We start from the raw sequence: 16,577 nt of genomic DNA, 5'->3' as shown, positions 1-16,577 counted from the left end.
CAGCAATGCCCCTCTGCCATGTACATTGGCCAAACCGGACAGTCCCTCCGCAAAAGAATAAATGGACACAAATCAGACATCAGGAATGGTAACATACATAAGCCAGTAAGTGAACACTTCAATCTCCCTGGTCATTCTATTACAGATTTAAAAGCCACTATCATTGAACAAAAAAACTTCAGAAACAGACTTCAAAGAGAAACACCAGAACTAAAATTCATTTGGAAATTTAACACCATTAATCTGGGCTTGAATAGGGACTGGGAGTGGCTGGCTCATTACAGAAGCAGCTTTTCCTCTCCTGGAATTGACATCTCCTCATCTATTATTGGGAGTGGACTACATCCACCCTGATTGAATTGGCCCTTCAACACTAGTTCTCCACTTGCGAAGTAACTCCCTGCTCTCCATGTGTCAGTATATAATGCCTGCATCTGTAACTTTCACTCTATGCATCTGAAGAAGTGAGGTTTTCACCCACGAAAGCTTATGCCCAAATACATCTGTTAGTCTTTAAGGTGCCACCAGACTCCTTGTTGTTTTTGTAAAAGCTGTGTCTTTTCTGTTTGCAGTTGTTTTAATAACAGACAATACAATTCAAATTGTAAGTCTTTTGTACAGTAGAGATTTCATCTATGCACATAGAGAGTTTACAGACAAATCCACAGTACATAGCGGCACTGTCTGCTGTTTAAAAACTGGCCTAGTGAAACTTCAATTAAATGATGTCTCATTATTTCCCAAATCTTTACAGTCTGCCAGAGTATTTTTGCTTCAGTGGTTCAAGGGTTTCCTCACACAGAAGTCTGAAGGTTATTTGAAAAGAAGCAGACAGACAATTTGTCTTCTCAGGAGGGGTAGATTAGGGAAATAGTTTAGAAGGGACAAACTGTGGAAGCAGCTGAATATAAACTGAGTTGGGTATCTGAAATAATATTGGAAATTGCTTTCTGGTGCTGTTTATGTTCCCTGACTTCAAGAACATATAGTGTGGGATGATCAGTGTCAGCTAATAAACCTGACAACTCCAAGACGGAGCCATGAAATGACAGCACAAACGTCTGGTAAGTACGTGGACCTAGAAATCCCAGAGCTTCAAATTCGCAGATTTATAACCACTGTAATACAACAAGATGTTAAATGTGCAGCCATTTTTAACAAGTCTCTAGCAGGTTTCTTGCCATGGGAAATGGCTCATGAGTCAGATTCTAGGCAGTTTCCCTTTGTGATTTCTGCACTTAATTGGCAAGTCCCTCCAAAGATTTATAGAAATCAATACTAGCCTGAATGCAAACACACACTTATGGTTATATTACAACTTTTGGACCCTTTATTAGTGAACCAACTCAAATAATACCCCCTCTTCTCAGGTAGAGTAAACATCAGCCTGCAACAATAAAGTTTGAAATCTCTGCTCTCTCAAAAGCTTCTGTTTAACCTTCCAGTTATTCTTGTGGCAAAAGGGTTCATTTCAAGAGTAGGGCTCAGTATGAATCAGATAGGAGAAAATACTTGTTCTCCTAAAGTGTAATTCCGTTAGTGTAGATCAGAAAAAAAGCCCTGAGTTTTGCTGAAAGCCAGAGGCCTGAAATCATCCACATAGTTATTATTACAAGTGATTGAATCTATGATGTCTGGACTTCATCACACAAAATAAATGCAGAGAATTTCACAGTGTGAAAGGCCCAGGGCTTCCATGTTCTGACATTTTGGAATAACAGCTGATTTATGTTACTGGAGAATAAGCAAACGACGAAATAAATAAAATCCTGAAGACCTTCTGTAGAGAAGGCTAATAGAATGGGAAAGAAAGTTAGATGAACTAGAATACCTGTCATTCCTTGTCACTGGGCTTAAATTAAACTCAAATCAATTTCTGATCTCCACCGAATTCAGTTTGGGAATTCAGAACCTGAGACAAAAAAGGCACCAGTTGAAGATGATAGGACCAATAAATTGAGAGAGAATGACTTGCCTCACTTTTAACAAGGCTCGTGCACTTAAAAAAAGTCACATGAATAAGAATGGGGTTAGCAGTAGGCAGGGGCAAGGTCAGGCAAGATGATGTGCTTTTGGTGCACCTGATGGAACACTTTTAAATTACATTTTATCTTTCAGACATATCTTTCAACATCGCTAAATGATGGAATAACTCATGAGAACTCTGTGGAAGTGGAAAGGCAGCTGTGCCTAAAGCTAAATATAAAGTGAAAGAACTGTTTTTTCCCCCAGTAGTGTAAATGTCTTTTCGAGGCCAGAAAATTCACTATCCTTTAATCCCTCTTCAAGTCAATTGGGCACACAGCAAGGCAGGACTAATGAAGAAATTTCATGTAATATTTGAGACTATAGACACACTGACCTCATTAGAGGGAAAATGGATTAATTAGATAAATGCAGGGTGAATAATGAGATTAAGGAAAACTGTGACAGACATAAATACAACAGACAAAATATAGTTCATCAGGATATTAAAACTGCAGATATTCTAGAGCAGAGATTTCCAAGCATACTAGTGGTGGTTTATGAACTTGTTGGAAATGGTATGCCAGAACCTCTAAAAAAAACCCTTCAGTTTCAAGCAAACAGTTGTTGAATGTGCTGCAGTGCACCAAAATATGCCCAAGGAGCAAAATGCACTCTCTTGGATGCTTTCAGCTAAGTATTTCCTCTGCACTCCCTGCATGGGGAATTCTCTACTGTCACTGCAGGGAAGTTGCGGAGGGTGGTTAGCCAGGTCTGGTTGATAGAAGTCTGGCTACATGACTAAGGTGAGCCACCTGGCTCTTCAGCAGCAGAGCAGCTGGCTGGCTGCAATTTTAACCTCCTCCCCGTGCAGTTTGCCCAGCATTGCAGGCATCTGAGGGCCCTACTTGGGAGGAGATCGGAGCTGCTGATTTGGATGAAGCTGCCTGAGGTCCCCGCTTCTAGCAAAGACTCCTCCACCTCACCCCCCCTTCCCTCTGAGCTGCCTGCCTTTTTATACACACACATCAGAGATCCCCCTACACTTCAGCCAGAATCCCTACTCTCCTACCTCACATCCCCTAGGCCTCCCAGCCAAGATCCCTTCTCTTCTAATTCGCCTAGGCAGCTCTCCACCACCCAGATCTTTAATTGGATCTGCACACATATATTCCATGGATGTGGCCTGCACCTTGATACAACAAAAAGAGTTTGTATATGTTCAGAAATCCTCATCTACCTTCAACCTTCTCATCTGAGTGCTTTGTCGTCTCTTGTTTCAGCTTGTAAGTGGTTGTGTAAGTTGTTTTGTATTTGTGAATATAATTATGATCCTCTATTATGGATAAGTGGCTAACTAATGGTAGCTTCAAAAGAAAACATTCAGAAATACAGCAAAGGCCTGTTAATGAAACAAGCAGTAACGTGAATCAAGACCTGAGTGAAAAAACTGAAGAGATTTCAGGCACTAGTGGTAGGCTTCCAGTTACAAGTAATAAACAGCACCGAATCGTTAGCAGGTACAATCCCATCTACATATCATTTGTATTTAATTAAGTTTGAGTGATGAAGAAAGTGAACCAATATCTCAATGTGTCATTGGCTATGAACTGTCATCCCATTATTCAGAGAAACCTTCCCTGTTCCACGGTCACCTCAATACAAAGCGCAACTCTTTAAAAGATAAACCTCCTGATTTTTAAAGAGAAAGCTTAGTTAATTGAAAGACAACCTAAAACAATAACATCTCTCAGTGGCATTAATGTGAAGGCTATGGAAGCATCACACCATTTAAGCTTAAGGATTGCTTAGAGAAACTTCATACAACAGGTGAGATGCTTGTGTTACTTGTGGCAAAAAACATTCGGTCATCAATCCTTGGACATAAAGATGTAAAACAACTTGAAGTTGTTTTTCTTTAACAACAGTGTGTTAAGAAGAGTTTGAGACATGGCTTCTCAAGTAAGGGATTGCCATTAAAAACAAACTCAGGACAAACCTGAATTCAGAACTGGACCTTCAGCTGCAAGCTTACCAATATCTCATCTGACATAAAGAAAGTATTTTCTGTGAAACAAGCACTCTCTTCTTCTTAACGGCACTTTTTCATTTTCTCTGGGAGCTGCTAAAAATATCCTGCATTTTCTTGATTGAAATTTTGTAAAAGGGAAACAAAGTAAACTTTGGTTACAATAATCAGATAAGAATTAGCAGGAATTTTGAACAAAAAATAGATAAGATTAAAAGCAAGGTGGCATGTGCTAATGGTAGAACCTTGGTCAAGAGTCCCTTGATATTTCTTGCTAAGTGATGTCGCATGAAGGCCCAGCTGGCATTTGTTTGTCTTGTCCAAATATTACAGACTAGCACTCCAGCAAGCACTGAAGGATGGAAATACAATGGGCCATATTCTTAACTGGTGTAAATCAGTCTAGTTCCATTAAATTCAAGGGAGTTATGCTTATTTACACCAACTGATGATATGACCCATGGTGTTTTGTTTTGTTTTTTTATGTGACCAATAAAGAAGAGAGGATGGCAAGCAGATAAGTAGAAGACAATTATTTTATAAGAGAGTCAAAATCCTCTTCTGTCCAGATGTTACCCAGGAATATAAAATTTAAAACGATTTGCAGCCAAAAGAATTAGAGCTGTCATTTTGAACCTGACACAGCTCCAAAGGATCTACAGGAGTGAAACCTCTGAAGTTTGTGTTGGCCCTGGGCATGGGCAGTGGGTACCATAGGCTGAGGGAGCCTGTGCCTCCCCAAAGAGGCAGGCGTGGCCCCACCCATGCTCTGAGCTCCCCTCCTCTCCCCCCACCTGCTTCCACTTGGCACGGCACCAGTCTCCCTGTGGGGTGGCCCTGGCTCGAGCCATGCCACCCACCCTTCCGGCGCTCTGGGGCAGGGGAGGCTGGGGCCATGCCGTCTGCCCTCCCGGTGCTCCGGGGTTGGTGGGGCTGCAGCCACACCGCCTGCCCTCCCAGTGCTCTGGGGCTGGGGGAGGCATGCAGCCAGGCCACCCGCACCAGGGCTGGGGGCTCTAGCCTGGGGTGGGGGCCGGCAGCTGCAGTGTGAGGGGCTCTGGTGGGGGGCATGGAAGGGGAGGGGCCTTGAGGTGAAGGGGCAGGGCTGGGGCTAGCCTCCCCCAGCCGGCATTTCACACACCATGCATGTAGCTCCTGTAGAACATGAGAAAGAACAATAACTTTAGCAACACAAACGGTAAAATAATCAAAGGATCAAGAAAAGGTATATCTTCTGGGGCCTAAGAGTTACTCACATTTTAGATCAGAATTTGGCCCCTGAACTCAGAATCCAGATTCAAAAATATGTTCATAAGTAGACTGTATTGGTTTACTTTTCCATAAGTTTAGTTGTTTTGTTGGAGGCAGATCAATCAGTGTGTATATAGCACCAATAAAAACATATTTATGTAAAATATCTTCCCTTATACAACTAAGAAAAGTTAATGCATTTTGAAACTAGTTAATACTCTGAGTCAAATTCAGAAGTTAAATATAAGGTGGTGTAAACATCCCTTGTACTAATTTAGACTCACACTGACCTATTTATAGCAACTCTACCAACCTGCAAGAGTCTAAGAGTCTTATATATTGAAAAGCCTGAAGATGAAAGTTAAAGTAGCCCACATCTTATTTTGACTTGTGCCTTCTACCACAGTTCCTTTTCTTTGCTTATTCCTGCTGTAGGAAGAGCCAATGGCATGAGACATTATATGGCAGTGTTTCTCAAACTGGGGTCGCCACTTGTGTAGGGAAAGCCCCTGGTGGGCCGGGCTGGTTTGTTTACCTGCCCCGTCCACAGGTCCGGCCAATCGTGGCTCCCACTGGCCGCGGTTCGCTGCTCCAGGCCAATGGCAGCTGCTGGAAGTGGCGTGGGCCGAGGGACTTACTGGCCTCCGCTTCCAGCAGCCCATTGGTAAAGTAGCTGTAAGTAGGTCTAATAGAGTCTGAGTTTAAAGGAGTCTTAATTAGTGGAGGGGATCTAACTTACACAACTTTATGGATCACTTCTGAATGTTTACTGTGTTTAGTAATGGTTTTAAAAATATCACATCCTAGTTCATCCAGAATGAATGATAATTTGCAAAGGGCTGTATAGAGCACAAACAAAGGACATCAAAGAAAGACTCCTTTTTCATAATTCAGATTTTCTTCTTAATGACTGTGCTCTCTAGACCAAGATTCTATCCCCATTTGGTGAGAGCTCTGTTACTACTTGGTATATTACTATGATGCTTTGTAACCATGTGTGCTGTTACAGAAGATAAATTGCATAATGAAAAATAAGGAAAACAAAGTTAAACAACTGCTAAGAACACAAAAATCAAGCAATATGGATGGACTGGGATCAAAAACCAAAACAGAGACAGTTTTTATGCTTTAAATGGTAGATTGCTAATGGTAAGGGAAAGAATGTGTAAAGCTCAAGGGAACAGACATTTCTTAGAATATACTGTATCATGAAATGCTTATCAGAACAATCCACTGATATGCTAGGAATTTGGAGGTAACAATCTATAACTCATATGAGGCCATAAGCACTATAAAGGGCTGGAGATTCATGAAAGAAGAAGTGAAAAGAAGCATAAGCAAAGCATAAGATCATGATAAAATAGACTGCATATTACTTAAGGGACTTGGGATTTGGCACCAACACAACATGATATTTTTTGTCTCTCCATCTTGCTTTTACTTTGTCTCTCTTTCAGACAGTAGTTACTTCCACTTTTAATATGTAAAGTTGGAGGATAAATAGAGAAATACGTATTTTATCTGGTGGGTGGAAGAATACTCTGTTCAAAGATACATACATTTCTTTGTTTAGTGCTGGAGCACACATAAATCAAACTTTTAAATAACTCTAGATGCACGTTGCAGGAGAGTGGAGATCTGTTGGAAAAGAAGGGAGGCAAGCCCCTGTTCCTTAGGGTCAATGAGTGAGTTCTTGAGTGTTTGTTTGTTTTTGCTTGGTGATTTTTTTTCTGTTTGTTCAGTTTGCAGAGGCTGGTAGGGAGCAGAGCCTTTAATCACAGTGGAGCCCTGATTAGGGGGTGGGGCTTCCCCCAATTCAGGCAATCTATAAAGGCAGCGAAGTGGTCAGCCAGCAGCACAGGAGCCAGCAAATAGAGCTGAAAACAGGGGAGTTTGAGTGGGATTTTATAAGGGGAGTTTGGGGAGGGAGTGTGTGGTGTTCTGTTTTTGTTTTATGGGTGGGAGTTGACAGGAGATTAGGAGGGAAGGCTATGACACCTACAGAGGCAGCAGTGGTAGTGACCCAAAGAATGGAAGAGAAAATGAAGATGACTGGATGTGGAAGCTGCAGGATGTACATTATCCTGGACTGGGTACCTGAAAGGTTCTTCATTTGTATGAAGGGCCATCTGATAGATCTGATGGAAAAGAAGATCCAAGGTTTGGAGATGGAGGTAGAAACTATGGTTGTGTGTCAAAGGAGATTTGAGTAGGTGATGGAGGGAAGGAGAGAGAAGGTTGAAGGGAAAACTCAACACTTACAGATCAAGCTGGACTGGATAATTGTGAGGGTAGACTGCTGGATGAGGAAAGTGACCAATGGAAGCATGTGCCTATGAGAACCAGGAAGAGGAAAAGACCAGCTAGCCAAGGAAAAATATTGCTGAAGAACAGGTTTGATAAATTGGAAAATGAAGGGGCGCGGCAAGCAGTACCAGAAGGTGGGAGGGCAAGGAAGAAGAGAAGAGCAGCTAGTCCTACAAGAGGAAGGGAAGAGTCAGTGGAGATAGCCAGGGTTGGGAGCCCCAGAGGATAAAGGATGACTCACAGAAGATGACAAGTGAGAACAAAATACAAGAGGATTTGCAGCCAGAAAGAGCAGAAGGAAGAAGACTATAGAATAGCACCAACACCAGGAAGATGCAGGTCTGTGTGACTGGTGACTCCCTACGAAGAACAGACCAAACTGTCACCACAGCTGATCCAGAGAACAGAAGGGTGTGCTGTCTTCTGGGACCTAAGATGCAAGATGTGGACCTGAGGCTGAAGAGTATCCTAAATGGAGCAGGAACACCAATTGTCCTTCACAGGGGAACAAATGATAATACTAGATTCTCATTGGGACACATCAAGGGAGACTATGCCAGGCGGGGGAGATGGTTAAAGAAATGGAGGCTCAAGTGATCTTCGGTGGGATTCTACCTGTCCCTAGAAGAGGAGAGCAAAGGTGAGACAAGATGATGATGATCAACATGTGGCGCAGGCAATGGTGATATAAGGAGGGTTTTGGGATGTTTAACCACTGGGAGGCATTCATGGACAGAGGACTGTTCTCATGCGATAGACTCTATCTGAGTAGGAAGGAAAATAGACTTCTGGGATGGAGGTTGGCACAACTGATTGAAAGAGCTTTAAACTAGGAATCTGGGGGAGACAGTTGGGTGATGCTGATTTTAATACTGAGTGGGAGGAAAATCAAGTAAGAGAAGATCCAGCAATGGACAAAGCAACAACAAAGGGTAGGAGAATGGACATCAGGAGGAAAAATAGTGTCATTGGTTTTGGTACAATCAGGTAGGTGATACCAGCAGTAGAATGACTACCTAACAGGGCAATGAATCTGGGCAAACAACTAAGATGTCTGTACATGAATGCAAGGAGCCTGAGTAACAAAATGGAAGAACTAGAATTACTGGTACAGGAAGTTAACCCAGATATTGCAGGGATAACTGGAACATGGTAGAATAGTAGTCATGACTGGAGGGAAGGTATTGAAGGATACGTGCTGTTCAGTAAAGACAGAAATGAAGGTAAAGGTCATGGAGTAGCATTGTAAATTAATGATGGCAGAGACTGTAAAGAAATTAGAAGTGATGGAATGGATAAAATGGAATCTGGGTCAAAATCACTTTGGGGAAGAAAGGTAACAAAGGCTTCAGTAGGATAATCCTTGACCACAGGGATCAGATCTGTATATGGATAGAGACCTCTTTAATATTTTAATGAAATAAATACTACTAGGAATTCATAGAATCATAGGACTGGAAGGAACCTCGAGAGGTCATCTAGTCCAGTCCCCTGCACTCATGGCAGGACTAACTATTATCTAGACCATCTAGACCATTGTGTGGTTTGTGGGACACTTTAATTTCCCAGATATAGATTGTAGGACAAATGCTACTAATAATGGTAGGTCCAAATATTTCTGGATGTGATAGCTAAAAGATTTCTTCACCAACTAGTCACCGAACAAACGTGAGATGATGCTATTCCATATTTGGTACTGGTAAGTAGTGAGGACCTTGTAGAAGAACTGGTTGTAAAGGACAACCTTGGTTCAAGTGATCATGAGCTAATTCGGTTTAAACAAAATGGAAGGATAAATAAAAATAGGTCTGCAATTAAGGTCCTTGTTTTCAAAAGGACAAAATGAAAAAAATAAGGGAATTAGTTAGGGAAGTGGACTTGACTGAAGAACTCAAGGATCTCAATGTGGAGGAGGCTAGCAATTACTTTGTCAAAGTTGCAGAAACTATCTGAAGACTGCATCCCAAGCAAGGAGAAAAAAATTGTAGGGAAGGGTTCCATATCAAACTGGATGAGCAAGCATCTAGACAGGTTATTAAGACAAAGCAGAAAGCCCACAAGGGGAATGGAAGAAGTGATGGATCAGCAAGGAAAGCTACCTTTTGGAGGTCAGAAAATGTAGAGAAACAATGAGAACTGCCAAAAGTTAAGCAGAGTTGGACCTTGCAAAGGAAATTTAAACCAAGAGTAAAATGTTCTTTAGCATATAAATGCAAATTAAAAAAGGAAAGAAGTGGGACTGCTAAGTATTGAGGATAGGGTGGTGATTAAAGATAATATAGGTATGGCCCAACACCTAAATGAATACATTGCCTCAGTTTTTAATAAGGGTAATGGAGAACTTGGTGTAGTTGCAGGGTGGCTAATAGGATCAAGGATATGGAAGTGGGAATTACCACATCTGAGGTGAAAGTCAAATTGAAACAGGTTAATGGGACCAAATCAGGGGACCTGGATAATTTCCATCCAAGAATATTAAAGGAACAGGCACATGAAATTTCAAGCTCAATAGCAAGGATTTTTAATGACTCCATAAACTTGGGAATGATACCCTATGACTGGAGAATTGCTGATACAGTATCTATTTCTAAGCGGGGGTTGGGAGGAGTGATCCCGGAAACTACAGATCTGTTAGTTTGATCTCAGTTGTATGCAAGGTCCTGGAACAAATTTTGAAAGAGAAAGTTGATAAGGACATAGAGGTAAATGGTAATTGGAATAAAATACAACATGGTTTTACAAAAGGTAAATCATGCCAGAGCCACCTGGTCTCTTTCTTTGAGAAGTTAACTGATTTTCTAGACAAAGGAAATACAGTAGATCTAATCAACCTGGATTTCAGTAAGGCATTTGATACATGGGACATTATTAGTTAAATTGGAGAAGATAGGGATTCAAATGGAATTCTAAGGAACTGGGTGGGTAAAGAGGAGGCTACAGCGGGTCATACTGAAAGGTGATCTGTCAGGCTGGAAGGAGGTCACTAGTAGAGTTCCTCAGGTATTAGTCTTGAGACCAATCTTATTTAAATTTTCATTAATGACTTTAGCTCAAAAAGTGTAAGTGTACTAATAAAATGTGTGGATGACACAAAGTTGGAAGCTATTACTAATAAGGAGGAGGACCGGAATATCTTATAAGAAGATTTGAATGACCTTGAAAACTGGAGTAATAGAAATGGAATGAAATTTAATAGTGAAAAATAAAAGATCATACCCTTTGGGACTAACAATAAGAATTTTTGCTATAAATTGGGAATGTATCTGTTGGAAGTGACAGAGAAGGAGAAAAACCTGGGTGTATTGACCAACTCTAGGATGACTATGAGCCCCAATGTGATACTGCTGTGAAAAGGTTAATGAAATCCTAGGATGCATCAGGCAAGGTATTTCCAGTAGAGATAAAGAAGTGTTATTACTGTGATACAAGACACTGGTGAGGCCTCATCTGGAATACTGTGAACAGTTCTGGGCTCTCATGTTAAAGAAAGATGAATTCAAACTGGAACAGATGCAGAGAAGGGCTGCGAGGATGGCCAAATGAATGGAGAACCTACCTTACAAGGGACTGAAGGAGCTTGGGTTGGTTAGCCTACCCAAATGAAGGCTGAGGGGAGATATGATTGCTCTCTGTAAATATATCAGAGGGATAAACACCAGAGAGGGAGAGGATTTATTTAAAATAAGAGCCAATGTTGGCACAAGAACAAATGGGTATAAACTGGCCATCAACAAGTTTAGGCTTGAAATTAGATGAAGGTTTCTAATAATCAGAGGAGTGAAGTTCTGGAAGTCTCCCAAGAAGAGCAGTGGGAGCAAAAAAACATAACTGGTTTCATGACTGAGCTTGATAAGTTTGTGGAGAGGATGGTATGATGAGATTGCCTGCAACTGCTAGTAGCAAATAACTCCCACAGCCAAAGATGGGACACTAGATGGGGAGGGCTCTGAGTTAATACAGTGAATTTTTTTCCAGGTGTCTGGCTGGTGGGTATTGCTGACAATCTCAGGGTCTAACTGATTGCCATAAATTGTAATTTGAAGTCTTTAAATCATGACTTGAGGACTTCAGTAACTCAGCCAGAGGTTGTGGGCCCTCACAAATCTTAGTAATTATCTTGAACATTAGATTAAGCATTCTTCATTGGTCAGTGAATTCATTTTTTGAAATTCTCCTAAACATTCTTGTCATACTCCACACCCAGAGGGTTGGCAAAGAAACTGCCTGCATGCTCAGCCAGAGCTGACTGGCAACCCCACAGTAGCTGGGAGGATAAAAGGGCTGCAAGGCAGGAGGCAGTGTGGCTGCCAGAGAGACTGAGGGACTTCAAGGAGAGGAACCCTCCATCAGGCTGGTGAGAAGCTGCTAAGCAAACCCACCAAAGAGGGAAGAGCAGGACAGGAAGCTGGGGAAGGCTACAGAGGTCACTGTGGGAATAGCAAGGGACTAAGGAGGACTGAGATGGAACCCAGTGGAGCAGGCCCTTAACTACCCCAGCCAAGGGGCTCTTAGAGAAGAAGCTCCTTAACCCTGCAGAACTAGGTCTGATTAACCCCTACAGAAGCCACAGAAATTCTGCTTCCCCATTACCCTGGATGGAACAGACTGTTGAGAACCTGGCCAGGAGGGTTCAGTCCTTGATATGGACTTGGCAAAGGCAGAGTTACGTCTGATGCCGTAGGGGAGGACAGAGCCAGGCCAGTGTAGCCTTCATTCCCCAGTGCAACGGGATACAAAAAGATAAAGACCCCTTATTACAATCCCCCTGCTTTTTTGTATATAAAAGCTAATGGATCATATTTTCAAGGAATTCACTGCAAGCTACTAACCAGAGTAAAATTGTGCTTGTTCCCACTCAATGTTGCTGCATTGCTCCAATACCAAGGGAAGCCCTTTGTAATTTTCCAGGGGAAGAACCCACCATGGTAGTATTGTATTTCCAAGGGAGGGCATCACGTTCAGTTTGGAGTGGGGGGGGGGAGGGAGACAGGCAACTCTGCTTACACTGTGTCTGGAGCATGGTTGTCAAACCATTTCTGGGCAGCATTCCTTACTTACTATTGTGGGGAACTCTAAGGAAAGTGCTCTAAGATGTTGCCCATTCCTATCACATCTTTATTATCAACTGTTTAGGGTGGGACCTTCTCAATATCCATTAGGCATGGTTGGAGAACCATTTCAGCAATTGTTCCAGCTACTTCTATCACTGAGTACCCATGCCAGGGGGGGAAAAAACACAATTTTCCTCCGGAGGCTGTTCAACTCTAGTGTCTGAAGGCTCGTATTTGACATTGATCATATGCAAAGAATATCATTTAGTAGGATGAAGCTGCAACTTCTGAAAGGTTAATTTACAAACTATAAAATGAATTACCCCATTAAAAGATAGTTTGGGGAAATTTTATGGATTACATTAAAAGTGCTGCAGATGTTGATTTTAACATACACCACAGTGCTAAGGAAGTGCATCTTAAATGTATCTCTAATGAAACATTCCTGCTAAACAACCTTCCAGTAAATTTTTGGACCCATCCTATATAATTAAATAGTGCATTATGCCCTGGGTATACATGCTTCAAAATCACCTGCACAAAGGATGACAATAGTATATTCTATAGGGTATTTTAGAATAATGTATGTAGATCGCTGTTAAATTTCTATAGAACCCTTTTGGTTTCATACTTTTTGATAAAAGATGTTTATGACTGTTTTCTGAAAAGACAGATTGAACCCATACTCTCAGATTTATGGCATGCTATTTTACTGACATTTTAGTGTTTGCTTTAATTATCTTAATGTAATATCTGTTCTGATAAATGTGTTACTGAATCTAATGTGATAGTTAAAATCTGCATCTCTGCATTTACTTGTATTTATGTATATATCTTGTTATTAGTTGATTCTGCTTGTGTTAGGTCCATCATAAATTAACATAAATATTTACTTTAAATCCCTTTAGCTCCCTTTTACTGCAAATATATGGTCAGGAGACAGTGAAGTTGCATCAACATCCTGTGTGACTTTCCATCATCCATAGTTGCGTATCCCAACTCTGTACCCCAACTTGCTCACCAGCTGTAATTTAAACGGTTTAAGTAGTGAGGATGAATTGAAGACTGTATTGATAAAATTAAATGTACCATCTATCATACAAGAGAAGAGCTTCAGGGATTCAGACAGCCAAAATCCATAATAGGTCTTGAAGGTTTATTGTGTGGGCTTTTTTATCCTTAATTGATATTATTTGAAAATTTTTCAAGTATTTTTCCTCTAGTTGTATATTATTTGATAACAGGAACATAAATAATCATCCAGGCACAGTGGAATACCTGTCAAGAAACAGATAATAAAAAGAAGGCATTAGCAACATGTTCCTTATGGAAGACTAACCCTGTATCTTTCTACCTGGCAATATTTTGAGTAACTTATAGAGTCAAAATGCTTGTATTCTAGAAGAAGTAGGAACTGTTTCTGCATGATACTTTCAGGTACTAATTCTCAAACATGAACATAGAGCTCCTGAGAATGGTAGGGCGCTCATGCCACCCAGCCTCCTATCTCTTCATGTGAGGCCCATGAAGGACAGGACCTTACATGGAGATGTAGGAGTTTGTACTGTGCCACTGCTCCTTGGAGACATGTCTAATACATTCCAGGCTTAAAACCCAGATAGGCTACACATACAGTGGCATGCATACTCACTGATTGACTGTGTACTTGCTCACTCATGTACACCATACCCATACCTAGTATCTACATACGCTGTGCTAGACACAGGTATGCATTGTGTAAACACATATGGCTATGTTCACACTGCCTTTTTTTTTATATGTGATGTTAGCACTATCACTTCAGCAGTGGTATCCCAGGATTCAGTGCATCACAGGCAACACTCTAGGAACTGCCTTGCTGTGTGTTTTTGTACTGTCCGCTGCCTTCACACATTTGCCACTGCCAGTTCCCACTCACCTCTCTCTCTTTGCAGTGTGATGGAACCAGAGTCACACAAATCAAAGTCATTTGCTCTAAATTGTGAAGCCCTGAAAAAGTTTCCCATTCATCATACTTCGGGCAGAGGGTCCATGAACAAATCAAGGAAACAATGAAATGTATTAAACGTGATATATGGAACAAAAAAGTGAAACTTTTTAAAAATAAAATGCAAATGAAAACATGAGTCTGACTCTGAGAAACATGCAAACATTACTGTCTCCGAACCAGTCTACTTGCCTTTCCTCTCCCCTCCTCCTTACAAGTGGGGAATGGGTTTGGAAAAATGTCTGGGACGACACCTGAAGATGTCTCCTGCAGAGGTTTGGGGGCCTGACTATGCTTGGTTTCAGGGACTGCGTTGGGATCATCGTTCCCCTCCTGCACACTCTGCGAGATTCCCCTGAGAAACAATACTGCTTCTCACTAAGTTACAAATGCCCTGTACCATGCACTGTAACTGACAATCATTGCAGGATTCTATCTATTGTACTCTGCATTTTCTCCATATCTTAAGGGGAGATATAGCAGAACTTAAGACTGAGAAATGGCTTTTTTATTTATCCAAGTACAGTGTTGCAATCGCCAGGGAAATCGTGGCTTTGGTCAAGGACAGCATCACAATGGTGAGGGAAAGCATGGAGAAAGAGAGATGCAGATGCAGTTCATAGATGCAATCCTAAACCAGAATGCCCTCCTGCAAAACATGTTCCTGCTAGGCCAGCAGGCCCTGCAGTCCCATAATGTTGGGACCCAGTCATGTCCTTCAGCCTCTGGACAATGCTGGCTACTGGGACCAGCAGCAACTGCCAACTGCCGCATCCCTGCAGTAGTGCTCCCAACAGCTTCCAGTCATCTCTCAGAATCATTCTCTGGGTACCAAGAACACCTGCACTTGGGAATCCAGCTCTTTTGAGCCCTGCAATCCCCCTGAAAATTTTGAGTGGAGGCACTTGACCCCAGTTCCCACATGGACAAGAAGAGTCAGAGGCAAGGCATATACTTGCTTTTTAATTTATTAGCCAAGATGAGCAGAGATGGCATCCCTAGCCTCTGTTTGCCAGAAGCTGGGAATGGGTGACAGAGGATGGATCACTTGATGCTTACCTGTTCTGTTCATTCCTTCTGAAGCCCCTGGCGTTAGCCACTGTCAGAAGACAGAATACTGGGCTAGATGGACTTTTGGTCTGACCCAGTATGGCTGTTCTTTATGTTCTTATGTTTTTTGTTACCTCCCCCTCCCACAAATTGTTGCATTTAAAATGTTCTTACTGTTGCACTTTGAGTTTTCTTTGCACTGTTGCAGTAATTAAAGGTTTGTGCACAGTTGGTGTCTTAAGAAGATTGGTAGTTAAGTGTGTTTCCAGATACAAAGATATTATTTTTCCACTGGTTTCATTAAAAGTTTATTATTGTTTTTTTATTGTTCTTTTATAATAAAAACCATTTTACAATACATTCACGATGAGTCATCATTGCATTTAAAGCAGAAAATCCTTTAAAATAAAGCTGAAATAGTTCATAAGGTTTTGCAAAAGCACAGAGGGAACATTAAATTTCCACCACCCACACACAATACCCCAGTACTCTCTATGTCTGTATTCCTCACCCCAACCCTCCCATGGGCTAACGTGTTCAGGCCTGTGACTCAAAATATGAACAGTAGACATCCCTGACAGCATTTCCACATGTCTTTGTGTTCTCTGTGGGACACCTTGCTAGCTGCTTGAATCTCCGAGCAAGACTCTGAACCCATCATTAAGGCTTTCCCTTACAGCTCTCATAAATATTGCACAAAACACAACATGAATTCATAGTGGTTGGAACATTTTTTTTTTCTGTTGTTTTCACTCTATTCAGGAGGGATAGCTCAGTGGTTCAAGCATTGGCTTGCTAAACCCAGAGTTGTGAGCTCAACCCTTGAGAGGGCCACTTAGGGATTTGGGGCAAAATCAGTACTTGGTCCTGCTAGTGAAGGCAGGGGGCTGGACTTGATGACCTTTCAAGGTCCCTTCCAGCTCTATGAGATAGGTAT

Source organism: Emys orbicularis, chromosome 1, assembly GCF_028017835.1.
Source record: "Emys orbicularis isolate rEmyOrb1 chromosome 1, rEmyOrb1.hap1, whole genome shotgun sequence".
NCBI classification, from domain to species: Eukaryota; Metazoa; Chordata; order Testudines; family Emydidae; genus Emys; species Emys orbicularis.
This window is presented reverse-complemented; position numbering follows the sequence as displayed.